This window comes from Cyprinus carpio, unplaced genomic scaffold, assembly GCF_018340385.1.
Source record: "Cyprinus carpio isolate SPL01 unplaced genomic scaffold, ASM1834038v1 S000006607, whole genome shotgun sequence".
In the NCBI taxonomy this organism is placed as follows: Eukaryota; Metazoa; Chordata; class Actinopteri; order Cypriniformes; family Cyprinidae; genus Cyprinus; species Cyprinus carpio.
The window spans coordinates 1,110-8,929 of NW_024879250.1; positions in this window are offsets into that span (position 1 = coordinate 1,110).

A 7,820-nucleotide genomic window follows, 5' to 3' on the forward strand; every position below is an offset into this window, starting at 1 on the left:
GGACATTTAAACTATATCTGATTTTTCTTATATTGTGTTTTACTGTATATTGTACTCTTTATTGTGCATAACTATGCATGTGATCCCTAAAAAAAGCGTGTTCCCCACACTTGCGGTCTTGGCCACTTGAGAGCACGTGCACATGACAGGAAGAGCCTTGTCCAAAAACCCACACTTGCGGTCTTGGCCACTTGAGAGCACGTGCACATGACAGGAAGTGAATGCGCAAATGCGACTGTCAAGATCTTAAAAACGCCAAAGCGCAGTGCCCTTAACGCACTCTAAATCCACACTATTTCGAATACCGCTCCAGAGAGGCTTTTTGTTTTTCTATATGAATATATAGAAAAGCGCCCTCCAGCTTTGAGTATGAATGAAACACTGCAGGAGAGAGTTTAGCACTCTGTAATGTTCAAATCATTTTGGATACGAATAAAATGTATTCAAAACGATGTGACTATCTTGTCTCTTAATTTAAATCTAGATTTATTAGCCCCTGAAACATCTACATGAACACACTTGCCTGAAAAAAGTGCAGGGAAAGAGTTTAGATTTTATTAAAAGTCAGGGGAACAAGTCCCCCTAATATTCTATGCCCATGCTACAGGAAGCCACCGCGAAGGGGTGAAAGAGCCACATGCGGCTCTGGAGCCGCGGGTTGCCGACCCCTGTCCTAACCAAAGATCACATGATCACAAACGAAAAGCACTTCCATGAAGTGACCTTCGCATGTTCCCCTTCTGGAAGGGCCCTTCGTGAAGAGATTCAGGTGTTCAGTTTCGTTTGGAATGTCCCTACAAATGGCATCCCCTTCCCGAAGTGCCCTTAAAGGGCGCAAAAACTGTTTGGAATTCGTCCACTGTCTATCCCTCTGTAATGAGGGGTTTATCGGAATGAGGATCCATGTGCAGCTTTATTTTAAAAGGACAGCATCAATACAGGCAGGGTTCAATCCCCAGTAGTCAGGGTTATTAGAGACGAGACCAAAGCAGAGTCAGAGTACAGGCAGAACGTCAGGGCAGGCAGCAAACAATACATATGAGAGTCTAAACAACAGAGCAAGGAGATTGAGGCAAGCAGCAAACAATCGGTAACAGTCCAAGGTCAAACACAGCAATCCAACAGAGTAGCGCAAGGAAACACTAAGAAATGTCAACTAGGGCAAATTAAGACTTCACAATAAAAGTGTGTGAGTGTGCAGCTTAAATAGTCCTGGGAATGATTAACAGGTGTGCTCATAATCAGCGCCAGGTCAGAGGTCATGGGAAATGAAGTCCAAGAGGAAAACTACAGTACTATTCAGGTGATGGTGCCCTCTGGTGCCAATTGGGGGAACCACAGTGGCCTGATTCGTGACACCCTCTATCCCTCTTTATCCTTATTAGCTCATTGTGACTGGGTAAATGTGTTGTTGATGTATAAATGTGCAGAAGTTCAGAAGTAGCATGTTTTCGCAGTTTAGTTTCAATAGACTATATATCATTGTAGTTGTTATTCACTGAAAATGGTTCTTAAAGCTGGACAGTAGAGGTCACTAATCACTTTTAATATTTGGAAATGAGCAGCCTGCATATACTGTTGAATATCTTACCATACTCTGCTAAAACTCTAAAGTTTTAAACAACATGAAGTTAAACATATGATGATGACAAATGATGATGAACTGTAATTATTTATTTAATTCATTGTGAAAATGCAGTAAAATAATTATGGTATTTTACACTAGTTTTAAGCTACCTAATTCTTAAAAGGTTTCTCTACCCCAAAATGAAAATTTTGTCATTAATCACTTATGCCCATGCTGTTTACTGCCAAGTAAATAACAGTGTCAAGGTCCATAAAAGGTATGAAAGTTGTTGTCAGAATACTCCATCTGCCATCAGACGTGCAATCTGGGTTAGTCTGGGTTCTTCCCGTTGCTTCATATAACCCAGATTGCACTGTTTACACTGTTATTTACTTGGCAGTCTATGGGACAGTCTCAAGCTTCCCAGTTTTCATCCAAAATATCTTAAATTGTGTTCTGAAGACGAACATAGATTTTACGGGTTTGGAATGACATGGGGATAAGTGATTAATGACAACATTTTCATTTTAGGGTGGAGTATCCCTTTAAGGGGTAGTTAATTCTAAGAATAAGACAGACTTGTTTAAATCGTACACGCAGATAACCACATCCAAATATATACATCTTTACTTTCTTACACAATCAAGACAAAATTATCAGAAAGTGTGGGATGCTTTGAGGTTAAATTTTATTCACCTGAGCAGATGACTCCAGCATCATGATTATGAGTGCAAGCATGTTTATTCCAAGTTCTCCACAAACAGTTCTTTAGTGTAGACTCTGATCCAGCACATGCAACAAAATTAATCCAGATTGGTCCTGATCCTTGTCCAAAATGAGCAGCACCCAGAGCATCTACAGGTTCTCCACAGTCCAGTTCTCTACATACCACTGCAGCATCAGGCATATCCCAGAAATCATCACACACTGTTCCCCACTGACCTCTATGAAGAACCTCTACTCGACCAGCACAAGGACTGTTACCATTTACCAGTCTCACATTCATTACATCTAAGAGAGAGGGAAATAGAGAGAAAGACAGAGACAAAAATCAATCAATCAATCAATAAATCTACAGTAAAGAGATGTCATTGTGTTTAAAAGTGGCATAAAAGTTAGGTAGTTGCACTTTGGCCCTGAATATGAAATACTTTCTTCGGTATCCTTGCACGTTATGTGTTGTTGTTGATTAGCATTCTTGAGCAGTGTTGTAGTACTTTTTTCTTTACTTTCTTTTTGTATTTATATGTGTTGTTTGTTTGTCTTGTTGTGATTAATCTATTTTGCAGTTTCTGCACCCTTGTAATGTTTTTTTTGGATTCAGTTGTTTTTTGATTTCATATCTGATCAGTGTCATTAGTATTATGTTATATTTTCATGTTGGATGATGTTAAAGGGTTAAAATAATTCATTTGAATATTAGAAGCCTTGCGCAAAATTGATTTACTTTGTGTGTGGATTGATTTGAATAAACCTGATATTGTCACACTCTCTGAAAAAATGGCTAAATAGCAGAGTTACAGACAGTGAGATAAATTTAACAAAATATGTTCCTTATAGATATGATAGGTGCTCCAGGGGTGGAGGTGTGGCTATATATGTTTCTAATGGTCTTGTATATGAATTGATTATACCATCAGTTGATCCTCTATATTGTGAATGTATTTTTGTTAAGGTAATTATTCATTTAAATAAATGTATAACTATTGGAAGCATATAAAGACCAGCCTCTTCACCAGTGGAGTCATTTAATTGTCTGTTATCTACCATTAATTCTATTTTTGATAAAAATGAAATAATATTACTTGGTGATTTCAACAATAATTGGTTGGATAAATCATCTGATAAAGAAAAAATATATATTTAATAGTTTAAATCTTACCCAACTAATTACTGAGCCTACTAGAGTTACTGCTCGAACACAGTCCCTTCTTGATTGGATACTTGGTTCACATCCTAATAGATTTTTAAAGGCAGGTGTAATGTCTGACTGTTTTAGCGATCACTCTATTATATTTTGTGTATGGAAAATTAAATTACCTAAATCCCCTTCTAGATTAATTAAAATAAGACAATATATAAAAAAATAAGTTCAATGTATTTATTAATGATTTAATTTCTATTAATTGGGATAGATATCATTTAATTCCTAATGTACAAGATGCTTGGTTATTTTTTTATTTACTTGCATAATACAATACAATGACCATTTCTGAAAATGCAATAAGGTTGTTTAATTCATACTTGCATAATAGAATACAGTGTGTAGTATTAAATGGGAATAAATCAGATTTTTTGGTTCAACAAAGAGGTGTGCCCCAAGGTTCAATATTAGGACCATTTCTTTTTTTTAATTTATGTTAATGATTTACCGTTAATTTTCAATAATTGTAAAATTCAACTTTATGCTGATGACACCGTCATATATGTATCAGTCGTATATCATGTCCATTCATCACTACATTAATATTTTAAAATATTACAATATTATAATAAGGATAATAAATTAGTATTTAACAAAACCAAGTCTTATATTATGATTTTTGTTTCTAGACAGAAATTAAAATCTAAAATTTCTTCTTGTGTTATATCATGTAAAGATGGTACTACTTTGCATAAAGTTAATACTATTAAATACCTTGGAGTATGGCTTGAATCTGAACTTTCCTTTAAATCATATATAAATCATATTATACATAAAATGAATTTTGGAATTAGTACTTTACATCGATCTAGAATTTTTTTAAAAAAATAATGTTTGTAAGAAATTACGTTAAATTCCGACAGCGTGGATTTAGGACGGCACTGCCGAGCATTCATCTGACGAATCTCTGCTCCCTAGCAAATAAATCAGACAAACTATGACTCCTCACACACACAAACAAGGACTTTTTAAACTCTGCTGCACTCTGCTTCACGGAAACCTGGCTGAACGGAGCAATCCCAGACACCGCGTTACATCTAACGGGCTTCCAGCTGTTCAGAGCAGACCGCGTCACCGAGTCTTCGGGTAAAACGAGAGGCGGTGGATTATGTTTTTATATCAATGAAGGCTGGTGTACAGATACGACAGTTTTAAAGAAGATGTGCTGCCCAAATTTGGAAGCGTTCTTCATTAACTCTAAGCCTTTTTTATTCACAGCGGGAGTTTTCAACATTTATTCTGGTGAGTGTGTACATTCCTCCTGACGCGCGTGTGAGCGACAGCAATATACTGGACCACTGCTACACTGTTTTAAAGGATGCATACCACTCTGTCCCCCGAGCAGCGTTGGGACTCTCTGATCACTGTTTAGTTCATCTTCTACAAGCCTACAGACAGTAACTCAAATCTGCCAAGCCTGAAGTAAAAACTGTTAAGAGATGGACTGCTGAAGCAGAGCAAGATTTACAGGCCTGCTTTGAACTTACTGATTGGAGTGTTTTTGAGGCTGCAGCTACTGATCTGGATGAGCTTACTGACACTGTGACATCCTACATCAGTTTCTGTGAGAACATTTATGTTCCCACCAGGACTTATTCAACTTTTAACAACGACAAACCTTGGTTCAGTGCAAAGCTCAAACAGCTTCGCCAGGCCAAAGAGGACACCTACAAGAGTGGGGACAAAGACTTGTACAAACAGGCCAAATACACAATGAATAGGGAGATAAAAGTGGCAAAGTTAGACTACTCTGAAAAGCTTAAACAACAGCTTTCAAGTAATGACTCTACATCAGTGTAGAATGGCCTGAAAGCCATCACCAGCTACAAGACCCCATCCCCCAGCACTGAGGCCAATCAACACCTGGCTGAAGACCTGAACGAGTTTTACTGCAGGTTTGAAAAGCAAAAGTTTTGTCTGACACCCCCACACCCACTCTGACCAATTCACAGCACAGCCATCAACACCCCCCCCTCCCTCCCCCCTATTGTTTCTCAGACTGTACTCAAGACCTGTGAAGAGGATGTATGCAAAGTCTTCAGGAAGCAGAAGATAAGGAAAGCCAAAGGCCCAAATGGTGTCTCTCCAGCCTGCCTCAAAGCCTGTGCTGTCCAGCTATCATCTTCACACTGATCTTCAACAGATCCCTGGAGCTGTGTGAAGTCCCCTCCTGCTTCAAACACTCCACCATCATCCCTGTACCCAAGGAACCAAAAATCACAGGACTTAATGACTACAGACCTGTTCCTTTAACATCTGTGGTCATGAAGTCATTCGAGTGACTGGTGCTGGGCTACTTGAAGGACATTACTGGACCCTTGCTGGACCCCCTGCAGTTTGCTTACCGAGCAAACAGGTCTGTGGATGATGCAGTCAGTATGGGATTGCACTACATCTTCCAACATCTGGACAAACCAGGGACTTATGCAAGAATCTTGTTTGTGGACTTCAGCTCTGCTTTCAACACCATCATCCTGGACACCCTTCAGAATAAACTCAGACAGCTCTCTGTAACCACCTCCATCTGTCTGTGGATCACCAGCTTCCTGACAGAAAGGCAGCAGCTAGTGAGGCTGGGAAAATTCAAATCCAATAGCCGCACCATCAGCACTGGAGCTCCTCAGGGCTGCGTTCTCTCCCCACTGCTCTTCTCCCTGTACACAAATGACTGCACCTCTAAAGACCCCTCTTTCAAGCTCCTGAAGTTTGCAGACGATTCCACAGTCATCTGCCTCATTCAGGACGGCGACGAGTCTGGTTACAGACAGGAGGTTAAATAGCTGGCTGTCTGGTGCAGTCACAACAACCTGGAGCTGAACACGCTCAAATCTGTGGAGATGATCGTGGACTTCAGGAGAAACCCCCCTGCTCTCCCCCCACTCACCATCATGGACAGCACTGTGGCTGCAGTGGAGTAGTTTAGGTTCCTGGGCACAACCATCTCTCAGGACCTGAAGTGGGACATTCACATTGACTCCATTGTGAAAAAGGCCCAGCAGAGGTTGTACTTCCTTCCTTCCACTGTACTGTGCCACAGGCACAGATGACACAGTTTTACTCGGCTATTATTGAGTCGGTTCTGTGCTCTTCTATGACTGTCTGGTTTGGGTAAGCCAGCAAATCAGATTTAAGAAGACTGCAACGGACTGACTGAAAGGATCATTGGTGTGCACCTGCCCAGTCTTCAGGACTTGTACGACTCCAGAATGAAGAAACGCGCAGGTAACATCATCAAAGACCCCTCTCACCCCGGACACAACCTGTTTGCACTTCTACAGATCTATGCGGACATGCGGACTCTGTGTACCAGAACATCTAGGCATAAAAACAGTTTTTTCCCCCATGCCATCTCCAGCTTAAACAGCTAACATATGAATAACCCGATTCCAAAAAACACTGTACAAATTGTGAGCAAAAAAGTCTTAAATGATTGCCTTTTTCAAGTATTATGTAAATACATATGCATATCTCTTTATTTATACAGTTCTATATAGAGTAAAATTGCACAAATCTGTACATAAATTAATCTACTGTTCCAGATTCATACACATTATTATTGCTAAGTTTTACTTATTTTATTTTGTTCTCATGTCAGATGTATAGAAGTTAAAAACCTACAAGATTTTTTTTACGTTATGCCCTCCCATGAATATCTAACTGAATTTATTAGAGAAGTTAAAAACCTACACTGATACTGATTCTGATGGCCATCTTTGCACACAAATGTGTCAATTTCTTTTCAAATGTATTTATTTTAATTATCCTAGTTATTTACAACAATATTTTGTACCATTTTCTTCAAACTATCAGGTTAGGCATTCTGTTCCTTGTGTCAGAAAAACAATTGGTAAAAGAGCTTTTATGTTTATGTCAGGATATAAACGAGAGACAGAGGTAAGTGAATCCAATCACAGTGTTTATTTTGCAAATCACAAATGCAAGGTGAGTTCTTAGTGACTTCTGGCCCAGGTTCGGTGCAGATACTCAGTGTGGGGCTGAATGCAGGTGAGCACGTCTTGAATAGATATGTCAATGCCAAGCCGTCACAGATGATTAGCACTTGTCTCTCTTTCCTTCAGGTGCGGGTACAACCAAGCAAGCTCGGAGAAACACACTGGGAGTTCGGAGGAACTTCAGATCACAGGTAGCAGGGAATTAAGCAGGAGTCCTGCAAGCAGGAGGACAATGACACAGAGGTTAGTGTTTCAAAGGTGAGTATACTTTACGTCTTTGAGTCCGCGGTGAATCAACAGGTCGGGGGACAACGGCATATGGTCTGTTCCTGTTGGAGGATTGACCTCGAACTGGGGCTGTGGTGAGTGCTTTTTT